The sequence below is a fragment of the Schistocerca cancellata genome, chromosome 2 (genome assembly GCF_023864275.1).
Source record: "Schistocerca cancellata isolate TAMUIC-IGC-003103 chromosome 2, iqSchCanc2.1, whole genome shotgun sequence".
Taxonomy (NCBI): domain Eukaryota; kingdom Metazoa; phylum Arthropoda; class Insecta; order Orthoptera; family Acrididae; genus Schistocerca; species Schistocerca cancellata.
Genome location: NC_064627.1, coordinates 52978798 through 53003399, shown reverse-complemented (window position 1 = coordinate 53003399; position 24602 = coordinate 52978798). Strand labels below are relative to the sequence as shown.

The 24602-nt window shown below is 42.6% G+C and overlaps 1 protein-coding gene across 2 annotated transcripts in view; it reads left to right on the top strand.

The window, feature by feature from the left end:
• Positions 1-395: 395 nt before the first annotated feature.
• The window catches only part of LOC126161328 (solute carrier organic anion transporter family member 5A1), a 547181-nt gene continuing 522974 nt past the window's right edge, over positions 396-24602 (top strand). For both annotated transcript variants that reach the window (XM_049917083.1, XM_049917082.1), the window contains exon 1: positions 396-696. The gene's annotated coding sequence lies outside the window, so the exon portion shown is untranslated. The remainder of the gene's footprint in view (positions 697-24602) is intronic.

Sequence of the window (24602 nt, the reverse complement as noted above, 5' to 3'; positions counted from 1 at the left end):
TGCTCATCAAGATATCCCTGAACAACCTGCGAAATGTTGTCTATGGAGTGGGCAATCATCCTGTGTACTTGCTGCGGAAAACGGGCATATCCAGAAACCTATCATTTGTTATTAGGTTATCTTCACGAGTGCTGGTTCTCGCGAGGCCAAACTTATGGAGTTGGTCCTGCTGGCTGCATCCATCCCTTTGCGGTAGTCCGTATCGCAGCGCGAGATAGCGTCGGCGCTGTAGCGGGCGTCCGCAGTGTGGTGGGTATAGCGCATGTTGGTGTTACGGGCACGGCGGGGGGGGGGGGGAGGAGGGAGGGTGGAGGGGCATGTTGCGAGGCACGGCCGCCAGCTGGCGACACAGTGGCGCGGTACCGCTGTGCGGCGCCGCCGATGCTCCGCAGTCAGCTGTTTCCCTCCGGTGCGAGAGGAAGGGATCGCGGACTGCGGCCGGGAGCTCTCGTGTGCGGCTTTTGTTCGTGCGTGGGGAGGCCTGGACGAGAGGCAGCTGGGATGCGTGTGCGTGTGTGCTGTTGTTGTGTCGTGCTGCGGTGACCCGATACCGAGGAACGCCTGCCAGACACCAGCAGAGAGTTATTTTCGACCTACAGCGCGTCTTAGAGGGAGAACTACGACAGCCGCGTGAATGGTCCTACAAAAAAGTGAACGTTTGTTGTCAAGGAAAGTCGAGCTTACGCTTCGCAGTTTGTAAGTATAGATATTTTTATACAGGGTGAGCTAAATCTATAAACAATTCCCTTTGTTCACAAACTACCTTTCGAAACTAGCGATATTGTGCGTAATCTTTGTTTTTGCACCTGCTGCACAAGAGAGCGCCATTGTTGTTTTCGTGAGCGCTTGTCAACGTAGACAAATGAAGTATAAGCTCCGTTGTTATTCTCCGCTGTTATATGTTTCTACTCTGACAATAAGGGATTTAAGAGTAACAAAGAATAATCTCTGGCCAGCGTAGGTAGTCCAGCGATTTACTGTTCTATTGAGGCAGTTAATTCATTATTTTGCGTGCGAAAAGTCGCTGTGGTTTCGAGTCGCCCGTATCTGCCGCTTACCTGACCGTGGTTTGTCTTTTAGTGCTGCAGTACACAAGCTTCGGATTGCAAGGTGATACAACGTTTTCGTTATAGGATACAGTGCTGTGACAGGCAAGCAGATTCAGGGTAGCTTTTTTTTTTTTTTTTTTTTTTTTTTTGCTGTTAAACTGGTGCGAGAAATACTGTTTTTTTTAAAAAAAAGGTCACGGCCGATCCTTATTCCCGTCTTTGCCCATTCCTATCTTAAATCACTAGCGTACTAATCATTAGCGTTGCTATGACATGTTCTCACGAAATTTCCGTCACATACTTTTACCTCCGAATGGCAAGATGACACCGTAATAACGAGAAATCAGGTGATGTGTGTATGCAGATTGAAGCGACGAATGGAAGTTTGCACCAAGGCCGAGATTCGAATCCGGGTAATAGACTTTTGAGACTTGATAAGATTTCTGGAACCAGATAATTTCACTAGATTAAAGATTTAGGTGTTCATATTGTCCCGCTTGCTGTTCGAAAGTGGAACGCTACAGAAATAGTCCGAATTTTGTGAAGCATCTGCGAAGCATTTGGATGTGACTTGCAGATGTCAGCGAGTCGATAAGCAATACATTTTTGCAAAACATCCGAAATGACCGATGATTGTTACGGGTCGAGACGTTCAGATTCCTTATCGTACTTGATTAACGGGTGTCGTTGAGCTTTCCCAAAGACTGTGCAAATGGGTAGAGGGTTGTTAAGTTCTCACTTTTCACAAGAGTGGAACCAATTGAATACATGGATTTACGATCGAGTAATGTGAACGATGCATTTTCTTGTAGTGCTATCCCAAGCGTCCAATATAAAATTTATTTAGGTCGAATAGAAGTAAGTGGGTTTTATAGAGCCATGCCTCTACCAATGTCTATGTTATATGATATACAGGACATAAAATCCCGTCTGAGGCCTGCGATCATTTTTCTGTTAATGATTGGCAACCAATGCTGTACAATCGTAATACAGTCATGAGATGTTCTAAAAAAAAGTCAATTGAACATCTCATGACTCTGTTATATGACAATAACGGACTGAAAAAAGTAACTAGCTACCACTATAATAAATAAGAAATAAGCACAGGACTTCCAAAGGCATAAATTCATTCTTTCGTTGCCCTTCCCGTGCATAGAATAGGAAGAACAATTACTAGGATTGTTGCAAGGCGAGATACCTTTCGTCAAGAGCTTCGAAGAAATTTGCGTGGTTCATGTGTAGAAACAGAGGCAGTGGTAAATATTTTCTTGGATTTCTCGGTACAGTAGAGGTGTAATTAGAAAGCGCTAGGGCTGCCTGTGCTCGAACAACAGAATTTTGCCAGAGGAAGGCCACTCGGCAGCGAGGCGCCTATGATGTGGCAACACAGAAAGGGAGACTGCCCCAACGCGTTTCGCTGTTGTGCGCACCAGGCATTCGCAGAGACGCGTCACGTGACCCGTCCATATGTTTTCTGCAAAATCGGTCGCAGTTTTGTTACAATTATTATCCCCTACATTTTTTCGAATTGTGATTCAGACGAGATATGTGCTTTGCACTAAAACTGTCAATTGACCATAAACAATAAAACGTGTGAGGTTCTGCACACACAAAAAAAAAAACACTTTAATTTTCGGTTACGTGATAAAGCACACAAATTTAAACGTTGTAGATTCCTCAAAGTATCTGGCGATTACAATTCGAATCAGCGAATCAAACATAACGTTATTGGCGGAACGGAATACGCTGCGAAAAAGAGACCACTTATTGTGCTTCTCATCCTCCCTCTTCACACGGTATGCGGCCCTCACCGAATAAGACTGACCGAGCAAGTTCAGAGAATGGCAGTTCAATTCGTTTTCGTTTTTCGTGAAATAGGGGAGAGAGTGTCACCGATGGGATAGCCTAGATGGGGTGACGAACTTTAAAACGAAGGCACTTTTCGTTGTGCCGAGATCTTTTCACGAAATTTCAAGCTTTCGCCTCCGGGTACTAAGATATTTTGTAGACTCCCACCTACGTAGAGAGCAATTACCGTTGCAATACAGATGAGAGAGATCAGAGGTTGCAGGGAAATATTTAGGTGTTAATTTTTCCCGCGTACTATTTGAGGGTGGAGCCAGTTCCAGAGTGTTCATGTAGATGTACACTCAAAATACCAAATACCTCATTACAGATGTGTTAAATATTCACAGTCAGCCAGCCGATATGGCCGAGCGGTTCTAGGCGCTTCAGTCCGGAATCGCGCAGCTGCTACGATCGCAGGTTCGAATCCTACCCCGGACATGGTGTGTGTGATGTCTTTAGGTTAGTTAGGTTTAAGTAGTTCTAAATCCAAGGGACTCAAGACCTCAGATGTTAAGTCCCATAGTGCTTAGAGCCATTTGAATTCACAGTCAACGTTGTAAAGCAGGCTTAAAAATTTTTTGATAGTTATTACAGTGGAAGACACAAATCTAAGGAATCGAAGAGTGTCCTATGTTGCAGCTCAAACTGTCTTTGTAATTGGCAGTTGAGTAATGTCTGTACAGAAGTTTTATTGCATGATACCGGCTGCAAGAAGCATGAAGCAGCACATTGCTTTTCGGTATCCCCTTTCTGTCGTGTCGTTATAGGCAAGTCACCGGTGCTTTTGAATGCTCTCGTAGGCTGGATTTCACATCCTAGAAGTTGCACTGCCACCTTATCCAAAAGCACACACAAAGGATAACGGAAACGTAATGCTGTTTTCATCATACTGTCTGTAATTTTCTAGACAGCATGTTGTAATACCCCACTACCACGTATATTTTCTGTAAAATGTGAATCGACAGTACTTTCCAAATCGCGAGTGATAGAAACTTCCCATCTCGGCAAGTACGGTATTGCCATTGTAACTTCCTCAGAGATATCCTGAAGCTCTGTTCGACATATTTCCTTGTGGAATTAAGAGTTCTCGCTGTGTTTACAAGCAATCAATAATGTTAGACTGTTTCACATACTGTATCTTGCACTGCTAGAGTCAGAACACTGCTTATTCTGGAAAAGAATACAGTAGGCGTATTGCGTAAAGCGGATAAGATATACATACGTTCAGCAATGATCTTCGTGTTCCTAGAGCCACGTCTCAGTACATTTACTTCTTAAAAGTGTTTTTGACCCAAAATAAGAAAATTTATATCAGATGAAATCTGATTTATACAATGGCAATATAAAACTAAACGAATATTCTGGGCTCTGCTTCTTGTGCAAAGTTGCCTTCCAAGACGAGAATCAAGGAATCCCTACAAACTGAAGGAGAAACAGGCGTTAAACATTATTTATTGTGCATTTACTACTCTGCAAACCACTGCGATGTGATGGCAGAGGGTATTCAGCATTGCACCATATGTTTTAACGGTTTGCTCCGGTTCCAATCGCGTATGCAGCGCGGGAAAAAAAACTACTTCAATATATCTGTGCTTGTTGTAATTACTTAATGATGCCTCAGAGGTCCTTGCGGGAGTGATGAGTGATGAAGAATATGTCTAGAGTCTTGATATAATATTGGTTCTTGAAAGTTTGAAGTAGGCTTTCGCGGGGTATGTGGCATTTGTTCTCGAGCGTTCGATAGTTCAGACTTTTCAACAAATCCATGACCTTCCATGCCGCTCTTCTCAGCATACGTTCAGTATCCCCTGTTACTACTGTCCACGTCAGCAATATTCCAAGATGGGACGCGCTAGTGGTTTGTAAGCAGTCGTCTGTGTAGTCTTGACTGCATTTTCCCACTACTTTGCCAATAATCAGCGTACTTCCTGCCTCACCGAATGATTTAAGCTGTGAGATCATTCAGTTTAATTTCCATACAGGGATTGCTACACCCAGACATTTGTACGATACCACTGATTTCGACGTGACTCATTGATGTACTGCGTTTTTCACAAATTTCACAATTCTGCATCTCTGAACATTTAAATCAAGTTGCCAATCTTCGAGCTATTTCGAAATCTTATCAAGATCTGCACATTTGTGCATTTTTTTCTCTGTACTACTTCAAAATGGTTCGAATGGCTCTGAGCACTATGGGACTTAACATCTATGGTCATCAGTCCCCTAGAACTTAGAATTACCTAAATCCAACTAACCTAAGGACATCACACAACACCCAGTCAGCACTATAGTACTTCATTATAGATAACTGCATCATCTAGAAAAAGTGTGAGTTTACTATTGATGTTGTCTTTTCAGGTCATTAACATTCAATATGAACAACAAAGATTCTAAAACAATTATCTGCAGCACACATGAAGCTACTTCTGATTCTGTTTATGACTCCCAATCGTAGATAACAGCTGCGTTCTCACAATCGTGTTATAGGCTATTGTTTAGCTCCGACCAATCAGAATCCGTATTGGTATCAGTGATAGTTTTAAATGGGCCTTATTTGCTTCTCGACATGGTGCACATCATTTACGGAACTCAGTGATGGGATCTCCGAAATCAGATGTATCGATTTGCCTCGTCGACCATTTGAAATACATGTGCTGCATTGTATTAAGATCATTACTGACAACATAACCCCGTGAACAAGCTCTTGATACGATCGCAAGGACAACACAATACCCAGTTCCATAGGGGAGAAAACGTCCGACCCCACCCAGAATCAAACCCGGGCCCCCTTGCTTAACATCCACCGCGCTGATCACGCAGCTACCGAATTAAACGATATAATACATTTCTGCCTTGTAGTAATGTCATTTCGGCGATTCGTATTAACATCCACCAAGTTACATCTGGCCTATCACGGTTCGATCGCTACTTGCTGAACGATGTATTTATCATCTACACCATAACGCACTATTCGCCTTTTATTGCTCGCGATAAACAAAATAGCCTCCTGTGGTAGCGGATTTCTGTCCATTAATCTCGTCATTGAACGTTTTCGTGCCATGTCAAATTACATCCTTAAAACTCACGTTTTCAGCAGAGGGAAGAGCGGAGTTTCTTTCTGCCGGTGCCCATCCCCGTTGTAGACTTTATTAGAAACATAACATTATTCGGATTGCTACACTAGCGACCGATTTATTTATTCAGGAATCATTCACTATTTCACTTAGCACTACAACTGAGAAAACACGTCTGCAGACTGGTTTTGCTAGCGTGTAAATGAGCCAATGCCGTTTCTTTCAATCGACCACGTGTTAAAATCAGTCCTTTATTTCTTGCAGCTGTCAAGCAAGTAGAAACATTTTTTTTTTCCTGGATTGGAGTTGTTAAATATCAATTTGAAGACAGTGCTCACACTTTTAAACGGAAAATGATTACCGGCTCCACGGATAAAATCACCCAGTTTTGAGGTGCTATTACTGAACGGGACCTAGGTTCGTTGCGCCGCCGAACTTATTACGATCTCAAACGATCTTCTTACTTTACAGACGTGTAGCGACGAAAGTACAGCGGTATTTTTAATGAATAATTTTAGTTCAAAATGGTTCAAATGGCTCTGAGCGCTATGGGACTTAACATCTATTGTCATCAGTCCCCTAGAACTTAGAACTACTTAAACCTAAGTAACCTAAGGACATCACACACATCCATGCCCGAGGCAGGATTCGAACCTGCGACCGTAGCAGTCGCGCGGCTCCGGACTGAGCGCCTAGAACCGCACGGCCACCGCGGCCGGCAATAATTTTAGTGATCTCGAACAATTACATTAGACAGTAACAATAGCGTTACAAGAAAACTTAACGTCTTACTAAAAATTTAAAAATTTACTGCAGTTTCATTTCCTGCAGAATTTATTGGCGTCAGCCGCATTCCTTTCCGCAGGCTTCGTTTTACGATTCTTCAGAAAGCGACACGTGCCATCCGTTTCCGCGATAAGTATGCAGATGCTTGTGATATTCCACTGTTCCCGCGATACGTTTACAGATGCTTGTGGTATTCTAAGCTGATTACTGGTCGCTTGTGGAAACTGTGCGCTTCTCGTCCTTTTTTTCCCGCCATCTCGTGGTACTTCCTTCCTCATGCTCTCTAGCTGGAACTTTAATTTAAGCCGTAATCTGGCGTTCACGTGGAGTTCTGCGGCCTTTCCGTTTGGCAACACTGCAGCCTGGCCCCCCAGCTCGCTTGCGGAGAAAGAGAACTCCCGTCATCTGAAATCCGCTGCCGGCTGCTGTTGTTTCTAACATGAGGAGCCGCGCGCGCCGTGTGTGTGTGTGTGTGTGTGTAAATCGTAACAGCTTTTTTTATTTGGCCATCCCCGCTGTTCCATACTACATCCGTCGAAGACGCTATCCGCTGCGAAATGATGGTGCCGGAGATAGGCTCATTGCAGCATCATCTGTCACTTCTGCGACGCCGGTCTTAATGTTATCGACGTTTCACGTAGCTACAAGGTAGCGAAGGAAGCGAAAGGCGTGAAATTGCCTACAATTTTTATAATACTATTAACTTCACCAAACTCCGCGACCGGGAATACCTGATTATCTGCAGCATCACTGAAAGTTTTGGTTGCACGTAACTCGTACTAGTGGTAGACCAGTCGAAATAAAAAAAAAAAGCGATACCCTGAGGAGTACGCATAAGGAACGTCGAAGAACGAGACTAATTCAGATATTAACTATAAATCAACCTACATGGAGATTGGCGATATTTATAATAGAAGGCCATAGTATTATTGTAGAGGCTGCATATAGGACACTACCGAACAGAGGTTGCGCACGCACCATAAATGCTGAGGAAGGGGGTACTAGTGTAAGATTTCGAAGAGAAAGCTTGACAAGTTCGAACAAATTATGGCGTTTTTGAAGAATTAAAATCTCCTCTACAAAAATCAACGTCCTTCTGTAAGCTGAGATCTTGTGAAACTCGGGTCGCGCTCTTCGCCTGTGGAATCCACAAAGACTCGCAGGTTGATGCTCTGTTCTTTTGCCTTCCTCAAAGTAGCACTGTTACTGAAACTTCCTGGCAGATTAAAACTGCGTGCCGGACCGAGACTCGAACTCGGGACCGTTGCCTTTCGCGGGCAAGTGCTCTACCAGCTGAGCTACCCAAGCACGACTCACGCCCCGTCCTCACAGCTTTACTTCCGCCAGTACCTTCCCGAGTTCGAGTCTCGGTCCGGCACACAGTTTTAATCTGCCAGGAAGTTTCATATCAGCGCACACTCCGCTGCAGAGTGAAAGTCTCATTCTAGCACTGTTACTGTTTACAGTACATGAGCAACATCAGAAACTCCGTGACCCTGTATTAGCAGACGCTGCTGTTGCCTGTAGAAAGGTAACGACGCCAGAAGACCTGCAGAGAATCGATGGTTGGTGCAGATACTGGCATTTGCCCTTCATTCTGTTGGCGGAGCGAGGTGGCGCAGTGGCGAAGCTGCTCTCACACCCTCAGTAGTATGGACACAATTAACATTCTCTCAAAATATTGTGCGAAAGTGCGAAGCCAAGAACGGTACTATATTATTGCGCAGTGTTTGTGTCGGGGACGCGTTAGTTTGAACTGTACTTTCATAGCGATCGTGTCAACGCTAGACGAAGTGGAACTCGCATGAACTGCAGTTGAATTACTGTTCACACAACAGATATTACAAGCATTAAGTAACTAAATAGCAACGGTAGGTATTTTCTGTGACCTAACTAAGCCATTTGATTGTGTGAATCATAATATAATCCTAGATAAATTGAAGTTTTATGGGATGTATGGTATAGACAACCAATGGTTCAAATGGCTCTGAGCACTTTGCGACTTAACTTCTGAGGTCATCGGTCGCCTAGAACGTAGAACTAATTAAATCTAACTAACCTAAGGACATCACACACATCCATGCACGAGGCAGGATTCGAAACTGCGACCGTAGCGGTTACGCGGTTCCAGACTGAAGCGCCTAGAACCGCAAGGCCACACCGGCCGGCTATACAAGCAATGGATCATATCATATCTAACCAAAAGAATGCAGAAAGTTGTACTTAGTAGTAATTCAACCTACAGAATCCAGGGACATAATTCTGACTGGGGAGGGATCACGTGTGGGGTTCCCCAAGGATGAATCTTAGGTCCACTACTGTATCTCATATATGGAAATGATCTACCATCTAATGTACAACAAGCGGGGTTAGTTCTTTTTCCAGATGACACCGATATTGTAATCACTCCCAGTATACATACAGAAATGGAAGAAATGGTGAACGAAGTTCTCAGTATCATTGACTGGTTTTCTGTGAATGGTCTGACCCTGAATTTCACAAAGACATCTCATTCAGTTCTGCGCCTGTAGGGGTACTGCGCCAGTGATAAGTGTTACACATGGTGATGAAATAATACATAGGGTGCAAACTTCAAAATTCTTAGTAGTCCATATTGATGAGAATTTAAATTGAAAAAAAAAAACACATTTTGGAACTCCTAAAACAACTTAGTTCAGCCACATGTGCACTTAGAATCACAGCAAATTATGAGGAGAGAGAAATTAGTAAGTTGACATATTTTTCTTATTTTAATTCAGTAATGTCATAAGGAATAATGTTCTGGGGTAACTCATCTTTAAGAAAGAAGGTCTTCATTGCCCGAAAACGTGCTGTAAGAATAATACGTGGTCCTCAGCAGCGATCATCTTGGAGACATGTGCTTAAGTTGTCATTTACTTTTTTCAATCCTTTGCGGAAATTCGTTCGGAGCGAATTGAATTTCTCCCGGTTTCAGTATGAGCTGTCGTGTATTGCGCAATATCCCCCGTAAAGGTACAATATATTAATCGAGTATGATTACTTTTGAAACTTCAAAATGTAGCGCAAACCGACAATACCCGTATCAGATGGAAAATATTATTGCACAATACCCGGATTTGCTTTTTCCATTGTTTCCCAAAATCATCGAAGGCCATTGACGGGATGGTTTCTTTGAATTTTTACTCTCTCTCTCTCTCTCTCTCTCTCTCTCTCTCTCTCTCTCTCTCTCATGACCCCGCATTCGACGGATCGTTAAACATTGTTTCTTTTTTTTTTTTTTTTTCATGCCTTGACCAAATTGTGTCACTTTCCTCGGTTATGGCGTGAAGGATTGAACAACGGAGACAGCTGAAGAAAAACTAAATTGAAACTCTTTGGATATGTTGTACGGAAGAATGTTAGGATATGATGAAAGGGCAGAGTAACCACCGAAGAAGTAGGCCTACTGACCTTCAAAGCTGAAATTAAGTGTGTGGAGCAGTTTCAGTAATAACAGCTCTCGAACATATTCTCCTGGCTGTGTATCTGCTTATTACTGAATTCTGGTACAGTAAGACAAGAAAAAGAAATGAGCTGTGATACATGTAGCAAAGACCACGTCACTTAAGACTTATTCCTCTTGTAACAATGAGAAGAATATTTCGCAAATACGATTACACGAACCACGTTTTATCTGCAGCGAAAGAGCTGCGTTTTGGAACTACCTGAGGTGCAGTATAATTCCTTGTTATCCTACGTTCTTCCCTGGAGAGATTGTAGCTACCTAGCGTTCCGTTCCGGCTGCAGACCATGTTACTGCACTACCTTAGGCCAGTGTTACATTGTAACATAACTTTTACCAAATTCATTTTATGATTGATCTTTTATAAAATACGATATTGTAGTCCTGTGTTGTTCAGAAGTATGATGTAGTGTTTCTTCAGACGTATCTGCATACTGGAGAGAATACTGCAATATCGTACGTATTTATCATCTGACACGGGACAAGGGACAAGTAACTTTCAGTTAAAATGTCTCCCCTGTACGGGAATAATGGGTGTACGAGTGCAGGTTATACACACATTGTTGACGACATGAAGAAGTTTGGGGCTGGCCGTTAAGCGTGCTCGGGTAGCCTAATTGTAAGGCGAAGGCTCTCGAAAGCGGAAACTCCAGGTTCGAGTCCCGGTCCGGCACAAATTTTCATTGTCGTCATTCCATTATACAGCTGATGGTTGCCCCATATTCAAGACATTTCGTGTACCATAAAATTTCTGGCGTGTAGCTGCATAAATTCAGTTTCTTCTTCTGATATTTCGGCTGAATACCGTCCAGCCATCTTGAGATTGAACCGAGGTGACTAACGCTCCAGGACTTGCTCTGAAGATGGCTGGAAACATGAGAAGAAAAATCTGAATTTATGCGGCTGCACGCCCGAAATTTTATGGAACAGTCTTTACGCCGCGAAAACGTGAAGATGCACAGTTCGTGTATTTTATAAAATGTCTGGCGGTGTACTGCAGTGCTTTCATCATACATTTTATATAAAAGTTACTGCTTAGTATTTGTTTTTATGAAAGATTGGTCAAAGATCTTTGACCGTGTGGTGCAGTCCTTATCGCCAAGCAAACCTTTCCTTGTGTAGAAATAGCACATTGCTCTTCAGAAACCACAGTAGGTCATGTTAAATATAATCTCTGTCGTTTACTTGTGTCTTATCTATCATCGCTAGGCTGTTGACTCATCTGGTTCTCATTTGCTTACCACAAGCTGAAGTTTGCCAGCGTCGTTATCTCTGTCTAAGCATTTGCCAGCAGGGGTCTTTCGTAATTCTTCGCGTACTGCAAATAGCGCTAGCTACTGACACGGCATCCAAAAATTTTGAATTGTAAGGCAATGGCAAACGAGTTTAAAGGGCGCAGAGTTCATCGTATCCAAGTTAGCGATTTTCTTTCCCATTCGAATCTCGTATTGAGCCAGAGAAGAATGCCCGTCCGTGTGCCTCCGTATGTACCTTAATACGTCTTTCCTTATTTTCATAAACCCTCCGCCAGGTGAACAGCTGACAGCATAATTGTCGCGCCTACTTCTTCGAGTACAGATTTTACCCAGCAGTCTGTGGCAGGGACGGCGTCATGTTTCTTTCAAGGATCCCCATTTAAATTTCACCGAGCATTTCTGGCACACTTTCGAATGTACTACGCCGACCTGTTGTCAACCTATCAATGGTCTCCGAATATGTTGGATGTCTGTTGCCACGCCTACATCTACATCCATACTCCGCAAGCCACCTGACGGTGTGTGGCGGAGGGTACTTTGAGTACCTCTATCGGTTCTCCCTTCTATTCCAGTCTCGTACTGTTCGTGGAAAGAAGGATTGTCGGTATGCTTCTGTGTGGGCTCTAATCTCTCTGATTTTATCCTCATGGTCTCTTCGCGAGATATACGTAGGAGGGGGCAATATACTGCTTGACTCCTCGGTGAAGGTATGTTCTCGAAACTTCAACAAAAGCCCGTACCGATCTACTGAGCGTCTCTGCTGCAGAGTCTTCCACTGGAGTTTATCTATCATCTCCGTAACGCTTTCACGATTACTAAATGATCATGTAACGAAGCGCGCTACTCTCCGTTGGATCTTCTATCTCTTCTACGGATCCCACACTGGTGGGCAATATTCAAGTAGTGGGCGAACAAGTATACTGTAACCTACTTTCTTTGTTTTCGGATTGCATTTCCTTAGGATTCTTTCAATGAATCTCAGTCTGGCATCTGCTTTACCGACGATCATCTTTAGATGATCATTCCATTTTAAATCACTCCTAATGCCTACTCCCAGATAATTTACGGAATTAACTGCTTCCGGTTGCTGACCTGCTACATTGTAGCTAAATGATAATGGATCTTTCTTTCTATGTATTCGCAGCACATTACACTTGTCTACATTGAGATTCAATTGCCATTCCCTGCACCATGCGTCCATTCGTTGCAGATCCTCCTGCAGTTCAGTACAATTTTCCATTGTTACAACCTCTCGATATACCACAGCATCATCCGCAAAAAGCTTCAATGAACTTCCGATGTTATCCACAAGGTCATTTATGTATATAGTGAATAGCAACGGTCCTACGACACTTCCCTGCGGCACACCTGAAGTCACTTCTCTCCATTGAGAATGACATGCTGCGTTCTGTTATCTAGGAACTCCTCAATCCAATCACACAATTGGTCTGATAGTCCATATGCTCTTACTTTGTTCATTAAACGATAGTTGGGAACTGTATCGAACGCCTTGCGGAAGTCAAGAAACACAGCATCCACCTGGGAACCCGTGTCTATGGCCCTCTTGAGTCTCGTGGACGAATAGCGCGAGCTGGGTTTCACACGATCGTCTTTTTCGAAACCCATGCTGATTCCTACAGAGTAGATTCTAGTCTCCACTTGATAAGGACTTCAAACTCTGGAACAGTACTCTAGAATTCGTTCCACTGGCGTCTTGCGACTTGCTTCACAGATTCGTTGGATTTTTCCAGAAAGCTTCCAACAAATGAGAGTCTCCATTTCGCCTTCCCTGACACCGAGTTTACGCGATCGTTCCGTTCCGTTTCGTATCGGTTCTAAGTACGAGGGGCGTTGAATAAATAATGCAACCCTATTTTTCTCGGCCAGTTTCGTTGAAAAATGTCGAATTTGTTGTGGGACATGGTGAAATACTCCCGCTTCAGCCCCTATAGTTTCATGAAGTTCAGATAGGTGGCGGCGCTATACATAACCTTCACAATGGCGTCTGTAAACGAGACCTGTGATTGAGTTTCTTTTCGCTGAACACCAGAGCATCACAGATATCCATAGATGTTTACAGGAAGTCTACTGAGACTTGGCCGTGACGCGGTGTTAAACAATCACATTGTTTGTGACAGCCGGCCACCTTACAACCCTTCAGGCTTGATGGGGGCGCTGCTTTCAAATTAAGGCTGAGTGTATCGAAAACTCCAAGATTTCGGCAGTTTTTCGCGCTGGTTTAGATTTAAACGAGTGCCGCAGTTGATATTGCCGTGTGTTCGGGTACATCGCTACACATGTAGGAACAAGTATGGACCGCACCATCGTTTTTCTCTGGTACTTGGCTACTCAAATCACAGTCGTATATTACTAAGTTTAATAAGCTGAAGGCGATATGACATTGTGGTCAAGAACTGTGTTCCACTGTTCAGTGTCTAGTAGGCAGATCAGTTTATTAAATGTTACCTTGAATACCTTTGCCGTAAACACGATCAGGGCTTCCAGCCGAGTAGAAAGTCAGTAAGACGTTATAACAGATTTTGATATTAGCTCAAAAATGGTTCAAATGGCTCTGAGCACTATGGGACTCAACATCTTAGGTCATAAGTCCCCTAGAACTGAGAACTACTTAAACCTAACCAACCTAAGGACATCACACACACCCATGCCCGAGGCAGGATTCGAACCTGCGACCGTAGCAGTCCCGCGGTTCCGGACTGCAGCGCCAGAACCGCTAGACCACCGCGGCCAGCTTTTGATAGTAGCAATGGTTTTGATAGCAGATAGCAGAAACTCCACCATGAGGTTTTCGTCACGAGGCAAAACCATAAAAATGTATATCGCGTAGATAGACAAGTTTTTAAAGTTGTAATTTTAATTCGGTTGTCACTTGATGTCTGAGCAAGGTACTGCTTTCAAGTTAAAAATTCGCTGTCAAGATGTAAAAAAAATAAATTTGACCCGGATGAAAATAGACTTCTTGAATGGCACCAACAAAATATATGGTCTTAATACTTTGATGTTCATATAGTCGTCTTGCTTGATAAATGCGTAGTACTGGCCACAGAGAAGCAGACGTTACTTCGTACCAAAACATGTAAGTAAACATTTACTCTCTTGTGATTTTAAGAAATGTGTGGTAAATTGCGAGTCGACTATGACATTACCATTAAAAAGTCCCGTGTTTACGGTACGCAAAAAACAAATTGAAAGACACCTGTTCAAAGACAAAAGCGTATCATTTTATGAAAGGTTGCTTTCGAATGTAGCTAATCGGTAGTGCTTATGCAGTCCCGGATCTGTGTGGCCTTCAGATTCATCGCCCACCAATGCAACGCACTAAATAAATCCCAGTCATTGATCCAGAATTCGTGTAGTCGTACCTCAAAAGACCTGTCATTTCAGGTTAAGTACCTTTTAATTACTCGAGATCTCTTTGCGTGTTATTATCTACAACTGCATTCGTTTGACACTGTACAGCTAAAACTGTCCTTTGAGGTTCACTCATTCCAGTTTTAAATGTAATTTATCGCTCCCAAGTGAAATCTCAGTTTGTGATAACAACTGAAACTCTCTTCCGGAAATTCATTTCCATGGAACCTAACGAATGTCGCCTAATATGACTGAACTTCGACAAAAAAAATATACTGGTTTTATGTATGTTTACGCTAATACGGCTAGAAATTTTGTTCAGTGTTAGTAAGCAAATGCTGCAAACTGCTTATTCAAATACCAGAATAAATAGACAGACTCGATTCGTTCACTTCTATGGCCTTGTGTCATTTCTGTTAAATATGCCTTAAATATTGTCAAGCAAAACCAGAGCCCACAAACAGATCCTTGATAATATAACAGAACAGCGTGTCCTGATCGATCACGTTTGATATCGTACTGTATATTGTCAGCCACAGGAGACGTAGGCTTCGTAAGGTCACGTGAGAAACGAGTACAGTTTCGCGTCATGCTGTTAAGCCGTCGGCACACGGACCGTGCACCCGAACGTTGAGCGTTGGGCGTGCCGAGTTTCTGACGTCATAGCGTGGAGTAGCACGTTCGGGAGTTTTTCCGAACGTGCAGAGCAATATCTGGCATGCCAGATATTCGGAGCGTGCGTCTGAGCGTTGACCAATGAGATGGCACAACGCCCCCTACGTCACACGCACGCCGTCTCCCTTCAGTACAGAGTTGTGAGGCGCCATATTGGCACTCATTTCCAGCTTATATGTACAGGGCTATTACAAATGATTGAAGCGATTTCATAGATTCACTGTAGCTCCATTCATTGACATATGGTCACGACACACTACAGATACGTAGAAAAACTCATAAAGTTTTGTTCGGCTGAAGCCGCACTTCAGGTTTCTGCCGCCAGAGCGCTCGAGAGCGCAGTGAGACAAAATGGCGACAGGAGCCGAGAGAGCGTATGTCGTGCTTGAAATGCACTCACATCAGTCAGTCATAACAGTGCTACGACACTTCAGGACGAAGTTCAACAAAGATCCGCCAACTGCTAACTCCATTCGGCGATTGTATGCGCAGTTTAAAACTTCTGGATGCCTCTGTAAGGGGAGATCATGGGTCAGGTCGGCCTGCAGTGAGCGAAGAAACGGTTAAACTCGTGCGGGCAAGTTTCACGCATAGTGATGTGAAAGATTCAGTGTTTAAACCTCCTCTACCAAGAAACGTGCCAGAACTGCGAGCTCGCATCAACAGTGCTTTCGAACTCATTGATGGGGACATGCTGCGCCGAGTGTGGGAGGAACTTGATTATCGGCTTGATGTCTGCTGAATCACTAAAGGGGCACATATCGAACATTTGTGAATGCCTAAAAAAACTTTCTGAGTTTTTGTATGTGTGTGCAAAGCATTGTGAAAATATCTCAAATAATAAAGTTATTGTAGAGCTGTGAAATCGCTTCAATCATTTGTCATAACCCTGTATATGTGCTGTTTCTGTGCACCAGCAAATTCAGAATCACTGAAAACCCATTGTCAACCGTGTGATTCATTCCAATTAAATAACGAGAAACATCATATTCGTGGCTAGAGAATTATTGTAACTTGTGTATTATGAGAGTAGGCTATTTGAAGGCAGCGACACACGGATGATCCACTAAAACGTATTGTTCTTGGTACAATTTGTTATAATTAAATTTCAATTAGTAACATATCTACCATAAGGTTTTCTGAAATGGGTAACATACTTTGATTACTAACATTGTGTGTGTTGTTGGTTTAGCGTAATGAATAGCATCACTGTCTGGTATTGATTTGGTAGTTGGGGCGGAGGTCCGCGTATTGACACTACAAAATTTTATTTCCTAACATTCGCGTTTTTATTAGGTTCTGATACTTTATTATTAGTTTAATACAAGTATATACTATAATATTTGATGTTATGTAAATATAAGTTCACCTTTTTTTTAGGGGTGACTTTGTTCGATTGGCTTAATCTAAAGGATACCTTGCGCTACTTGTATAAAGATATTTTGCTCCTTTTTCTTTTACGCTTCGTAATTCACATGTTGCAGGGACAGTGATCAAGTAAGACTGACCTTGGGGTTTTACTAAAATGTGGGAATGATGAAATAATGTTTATCTTATGCGGAGAAGTTTTCCAAATTTGTACCGCACTGTTTGTAATGGAACTTTTATAAGCCTGTGTCCTTATTGATTGGACATGGTGCTTTCCTTTTCGTGGACGATGGAGCAAATGTGCGTTTTAATAGAGCTAATGTGGGAATTTTACGCGCGCCCGTTGAGTAAACAGTGTGATTTACGAACTAGAAACATCGCTCAACTGCCGCTGGAGTGCGTTGCGATCGCGTATACCACGTTGGGGTCCACGTACCGTATGCACAACTCGCATCGTTCCTGAGCGTTCAGCAGCACGTTGAACTTGGCACGCTCAACGTTAACGTTCGACAGCACGGTCCGTGTGCCGACGGCTTTAGTCTCATGTTGTACCTGATCAGTGTAGCATAGAAAGATGGGCGAAGGCAGCCACCCACCCGCCAGGCTAATTGCTGGTGTAGTCCTTCGGTACATCGAACAATCAGGTAAGGAAAACAAGGAGAAATCTGGAACGGCATTGAGGTTCGGGGAGAAGAAATAAAAAACTGTTGGTGGTGGTAAGTTCTGTGGGACCAAACTGCTGAGCTCGTCGGTCCCTAGGCTTACATGCTACGTACACACTTAGACTAACTTATGCCAAGGACAACACACACACACACCCATGGCCGAGGGAGGACTCGAACCTCCGACGGGGGGAGCCGCGCGAACCGTGGCAAGGCGCCCCAGACCTCGCGGCTACCGCGCGTGGCAAATAAAAACTTTCATACGTAATTCAGTCAGAGTGAGGAAAGAAATTGGAAGAACAGCTGAAGGGAATGAATAGTGTCTTGAAAAGAGGTTAGAAGATGAACGTCAACAAAAGCAGAACAAACGAAATGGAATGTAGTCGATTTAAAAGAGGCAGTGCTGAGGGAATTAGATTAAGAAATGAGACACTAAGAGTAGTGTGTAAGTTTTGCGATTTGGACTGTAAAATAACTGACGGTGACCGAAGCAGAGGGAAACTCTGATGAAGACTGGCTGTAACAAGAAAAGCATTTCTAAAGAAAGAGGAGTTTGTTAACATGTAATATAAATTTTAAGTATTACTGTTTTCTTAAGGTATTTGTGTGGAGTGTAGCCTCGTACGGAAGTGAAATACGAACGATGAAGAGAAGCTTTTGAATGTGGGGCAACAAAAGAATGCTGAAGATTAGTTGGGTAGATTAGTAAATAATGGGGACTAATGGGAGGTACTGCATCGAAGTTTGTGTGTGTGTGTGTGGGGGGGGGGGGGGGGGAGCTATGTATTGTAGAGGAAGACTAGGGAATTAATACAGTAAGAAGGTTCAAATGGATGTAAGATGCCAGTTATTCAATGATGAAAATATACTAGCGGGGAAACTGCATCAAACCAATCTTCTGACAGTTAATCCTTGCACTGATGTCATGGGATCCTTGTGTTTAGACTTGACGGTACTAGATCAGGAAACTTTCCTAAGCCCCTTTTACACGAGTGATTTCATTGCCTCAATCGTACCGAGTCTCGCCCGTTGATGACTGGTTGTTGGTGTTTACGTTCACGGCGCCAAAGTTGTGTGTGTGTGTGTGTGTGTGTGTGTGTGTGTGTGTGTGTGTTGAGCAATTAGGCACCTGATCGTTGAAACTGATGTTATGAAGCATCCATCCTTCGTACAAAAAGTTGAAATAACGTAAAACAATTAAGGAACTACCAATGGAAATAGAATCTATTGATAACCGAAACAAAATTCATAATGGGTGTCCTTGACGGTTGTATGGTAAATTCCCCACAATGCCGACGGGGGAAACTCCCATTGCACACACACCCCCCCCCCCCTCACCTCACCCATTCCCCACAGATTTAGTAGTAAGAGGGCGCAGAGGACAGCCCGTCAAAATCTGAACAGAAATCAAGCATGAAAACAGGAAGAAGGTGTACCGTACTGTGAAAAAAAAGCAAAATAGAAACAATGAACTGTCCAAGAATAGTAAGTGCAATATAGAGGAAACAGGTAGCGAAATGGCGTCGTGGTTAAGTTGTACTCTCAAGCAGACAAGCCGTCTTCAAACCTCCCTTGCGCAAATTTTTTTTATTATTTATTTACTTTTTTCACTATTCGCTTTATTCAAATTGGAGACCAACGGAAGTGACTTTTGAATGGGATCCGCAAACGTTTGACAAGTACTACCGAATCCTCCAACTGAAAACACGTCTGGTGTGTTAAACACGGCATGAGTGACAGTACCTGCTTTATATGATAGGAATCTCCTATGGATGCACATAATTTGTACCACTGGGGAGTGAGTGAGATATACCTCCTCGCCCGGCATTGGTGTTCATATGAATGTGATCGCTCCCCAGGAATTGATGAAAACAATAGTCTGTCATATAATCTGAAAAAAAAACCACAACAGTTTCACAATCACACATTTCTCTCTGTGCTCTGTCATAACATAAGTTTTTATCGTTTTTGAAGTTACCTCCGTTTTGGGAGTCTTGACTTCTGAATTCCTTTATTGTGACATAGTTCACACCCGATTATTTGTTGTTTTCATTTCTGTGAGACGTCTATGTCGTATCTCGTCTGCTCTCACTATTCATCACATTTACTTGCGACGGTAACCTATTCTTACCACGTGACTCACATTCCATAACCAATGTATAGTATAGCAACTACCGAGATTGCAGAAACAGAACAAACATTTCAGTGACCGGACGGACAGTTCATAATATTGTGAAAAAAAAAAATATAGGTGGAACGAAAGAGTTCTGAACACGACTTGGCCGCTCGGCAGTCCAACACGATGACTACTTGCCCACGACGTCATTGCTGTTTCAGCTTCCACTTTATTGACTTATTGTTCTTGGACCGTTCATTGCTTGTATTTTGCACTTTTTTTTCTCAGTTCAGTACACCTTCTTCCTGTTTTCATGCTTGATCTATGTTCAGTTTTTGATGGGCTATTCACTGGCCATCTTACCACTAACCCTGAGGGGAGTGCGATGGGAGTTTCCCTCGCGAGAACTGAAGGAGAGGCGAAAGTGTTGTCGAAACATTTCAAAACAGGAACATTTATTTTATAGAGAAACTGTACATACAAGCACATCAAACAATATTTAGTAGGCGGTAAATAACGACTTCTTGCTTTATCCTTTGTATCTTATTTTATTTCTAAGTACCAGATAGCATCCTAAGTAGTGGACATTGATGTTTTCGCGGCGCTGTAAATGATCCGTCACATTCGCGCGTGCAACCACAGAAAACCCATTTCTTCACCTGATATTTCGGCCGTATAGGTTTCAGCCATTTTCCGAATGCGCCTTTAGGGTTATTGACAGTGACAAAGAAGTATTTCACGTAGAAGCCTTGCCCAATAACTTTGATGTAATATATTCCGTAAGTCCAAAAAATTTCCTGTTTGGTTGACAAATCTTAATTTTTCGTATTAATATATTAGGACAAATTTTGCCTTCAAGACGTTTCGTTACAGTGTGACCACTGCATGATACCGTTGTTTGTACAACACGATTCAGCGCATTTTTCAGTGAATTCACTCCTAATTACTACGATTTATTAACTTTTAGTGTGTTTCGTAATGTTATGTTAATATTGTATTTCGTTTAAGCAGTTTTTATTAGTGCTGTAAATAGGTACATGACAGTTCACTGTGGCCAGTGTTTGTATGGTTCCAATGGCTCTGAGCACTATGGGACTTAACTTCTAAGGTCATCGGTCCCCTAGAACGTAGAACTACTTAAACCTAACTAACCTAAGGACATCACATAGATCCATGCCCGAGGCAGGATTCGAACCTGCGACCGTAGCGGTCGCGCGGTTCCAGACTGTAGCGCCTAGAACCGCTCTGCCACCACGGCCGGCAGTGTTTGTATGTCATGCATTTTATTTTACCGTATTTTACGTAACGTGTATCCACAGGACATGTGGCCTGTAATTGAAGTAGTGTCATGATGATCTCTCCGTTGGCAAAATATTTCGGAATATTCCCCCATTCGGATCTCCGGGAGGGGACTGCCAAGGGGGAGGTTACAATGAGAAAAAGACTGAATAATCTACGAAAGGATAACGTTCTACGAGTCGAGGCGTGGAATGTCAGAAGCTTGAACGTGGTAGGGAAACTAGAAAATCTGAAAAGGAAAATGCAAAGGCTCAATCTAGATATAGTAGGGGTCAGTGAAGTGAAGTGGAAGGAAGACAAGGATTTCTGGTCAGATGAGTATAGGGTAATATCAACAGCAGCAGAAAATGGTATAACAGGTGTAGGATTCGTTATGAATAGGAAGGTAGGGCAGAGGGTGTGTTACTGTGAACAGTTCAGTGACCGGGTTGTTCTAATCAGAATCGACAGCAAACCAACACCGACAACGATAGTTCAGGTATACATGCCGACGTCGCAAGCTGAAGATGAACAGATAGAGAAAGTGTATGAGGATATTGAAAGGGTAATGCAGTATGTAAAGGGGGACGAAAATCTAATAGTCATGGTCGACTGGAATGCAGTTGTAGGGGAAGGAGTAGAAGAAAAGGTTACAGGAGAATATGGGCTTGGGACAAGGAATGAAAGAGGAGAAAGACTAATTGAGTTCTGTAACAAGTTTCAGCTAGTAATAGCGAAGACCCTGTTCAAGAATCACAAGAGGAGGAGGTATACTTTGAAAAGGCCGGGAGATACGGGAACATTTCAATTAGATTACATCATGGTCAGACAGAGATTCCGAAATCAGATACTGGATTGTAAGGCGTACTCAGGAGCAGATATAGACTCAGATCACAATATAGTAGTAATGAAGAGTAGGCTGAAGTTTAAGACATTAGTCAGGAAGAATCAATACGCAAAAAAGTGGGATACGGAAGTACTAAGGAATGACGAGATACGTTTGAAGTTCTCTAACGCTATAGATACAGCAATAAGGAATAGCGTAGTAGGCAGTACAATTGAAGAGGAATGGACATCTAAAGGGCCATCACAGAAGTTGGGAAGGAAAACATAGGTACAAAGAAGGTAGCTGCGAAGAAACCATGGGTAACAGAAGAAATACTTCAGTTGATTGATGAAAGGAGGAAGTACAAATATGTTCCGGAAAAACCAGGAATACAGAAATACAAGTCGCTGAGGAATGAAATAAATAGGAAGCTAAGACGAAATGGCTGCAGGAAAAATGTGAAGACATCGAAAAAGATATGATTGTCGGAAGGACAGACTCAGCATACAGGAAAGTCAAAACAACCTTTGGTGACATTAAAAGCAACGGTGGTAACACTAAGAGTGCAACGGGAATTCCACTGTTAAATGCAGAGGAGAGACCAGATAGGTGGAAAGAATACATTGAAATTCTCTATGAGGGTGAAGATTTGTCTGATGTGATAGAAGAAGAAACAGGAGTCGATTTAGAAGAGATAGGGGATCCAGTATTAGAATCGGAATTTAAAAGAGCTTTGGAGGACTTACGGTCAAATAAGGCAGAAGGGATAGATAACATTCCATCAGAATTTCTAAAATCATTGGGGGAAGTGGCAACAGAACGACTATTCACGTTGGTGTGTAGAATATATGAGTCTGGCGATATACCATCTGACTTTCGGAAAAGCATCATCCACACAATTCCGAAGACGGCAAGAGCTGACAAGTGCGAGAATTATCGCACAATCAGCTTGACAGCTCGTGCATCGAAGCTGCTTACAATAATAATATACAGAAGAATGGAAAAGAAAATTGAGAATGCGCTAGGTGACGATCAGTTTGGCTTTAGGAAAAGTAAAGGGACAAGAGAGGCAATTCTGACGTTACGGCTAATATTGGAAGCAAGGCTAAAGAAAAATCAAGACACTTTCATAGGATTTGTCGACCTGGAAAAAGCGTTCGACAATATAAAATGGTGTAAGCTGCTCGAGATTCTGAAAAAGTAGGGGTAAGCTATAGGGAGAGACGGGTCACATACAATATATACAACAACCAAGAGGGAATAATAAGAGTGGACGATCAAGAACGAAGTGCTCGTATTAAGAAGGGTGTAAGACAAGGCTGTAGCCTTTCGCGCCTACTCTTCAATCTGTACATCGAGGAAGCAATGATGGAAATAAAAGAAAGGTTCAGGAGTGGAATAAAAATACAAGGTGAAAGGATATCAATGATACGATTCGCTGATGACATTGCTATCCTGAGTGAAAGTGAAGAAGAATTAAATGATCTGCTGAACGGAATGAACAGTCTAATGAGTACACAGTATGGTTTGAGAGTAAATCGGAGAAAGACGAAGGTAATGAGAAGTAGTAGAAATGAGAACAGCGAGAAACTTAACATCAGGATCGATGGTCACGAAGTCAATGAAGTTAAGGAATTCTGCTACCTGGGCAGTAAAATAACCAATGACGGACGGAGCAAGGAGGACATCAAAAGCAGACTCGCTATGGCAAAAAAGGCATTTCTGGCCATGAGAAGTCTACTAATACCAAATACCGGCCTTAATTTGAGGAAGCAATTTCTGAGGATGTACGTCTGGAGTACAGCATTGTATGGTAGTGAAACATGGACTGTGGGAAAACCGGAACAGAAGAGAATCGAAGCATTTGAGATGTGGTGCTATAGGCGAATGTTGAAAATCAGGTGGACTGATAAGGTAAGGAATGAGGAGGTTCTACGCAGAATCGGAGAGGAAAGGAATATGTGGAAAACACTGGTAAGGAGAAGGGACAGGATGATAGGACATCTGCTGTGACATGAGGGAATGACTTCCATGGTACTAGAGGGAGCTGTAGAGGGCAAAAACTGCAGAGGAAGACAGAGATTGGAATACGTCAAGCAAATAATTAATGACGTAGGTTGCAAGTGCTACTCTGAGATGAAGAGGTTAGCACAGGAAAGGAATTTGTGGCGGGCCGCATCAAACCAGTCAGTAGACTGATGACAAAAAAAAAAAATTTGTATTTTAGACCTCTCTTTTTATGCTTTTAGCTAATGCATACGTACTGTAAAATTATTTTCGATAGTGAAAATTGATGTTGCATGACACATTCGTATTGTGTTGTAAGCTTGGTGAGTTTTTCGATTTGTACAGGAGCCTGAAGATAATACGAACGAGGCACCGAAACTGGTAGGATAATAAAATTATTCCATAAAATTACGACCAGCCGCAGCCCTCTTCTTCCATTTATAGAAGATGGAATTACAGAAACTAAACTATTCTTTGTAGGTTACTGAATGGTAATATAGACGTAAATGCAGCTAGGAAATAAGGTGAGACGGAATGAACTGGATTGGATGTATAGTTGTTCAGAGCTAGTAACTCTTGAAAGTTCTGTAGAATTTTTTTCCCAGTTCGGTCTGGTCAGGGAGATGTTGCGTCCTGTTTGTGTTCTGATCAGACGAAACTAGTTTCGTCTGGCCATAACTGTTTGTTCTTTGATAGCTCTAGGATATGGCTCATGAAACTAGGACAGATGAAATATTAGTTCACTTTATTATGTAAATGAGTAAGTGATTTACTGAAGGGGGTTAGGACGTTAAACGG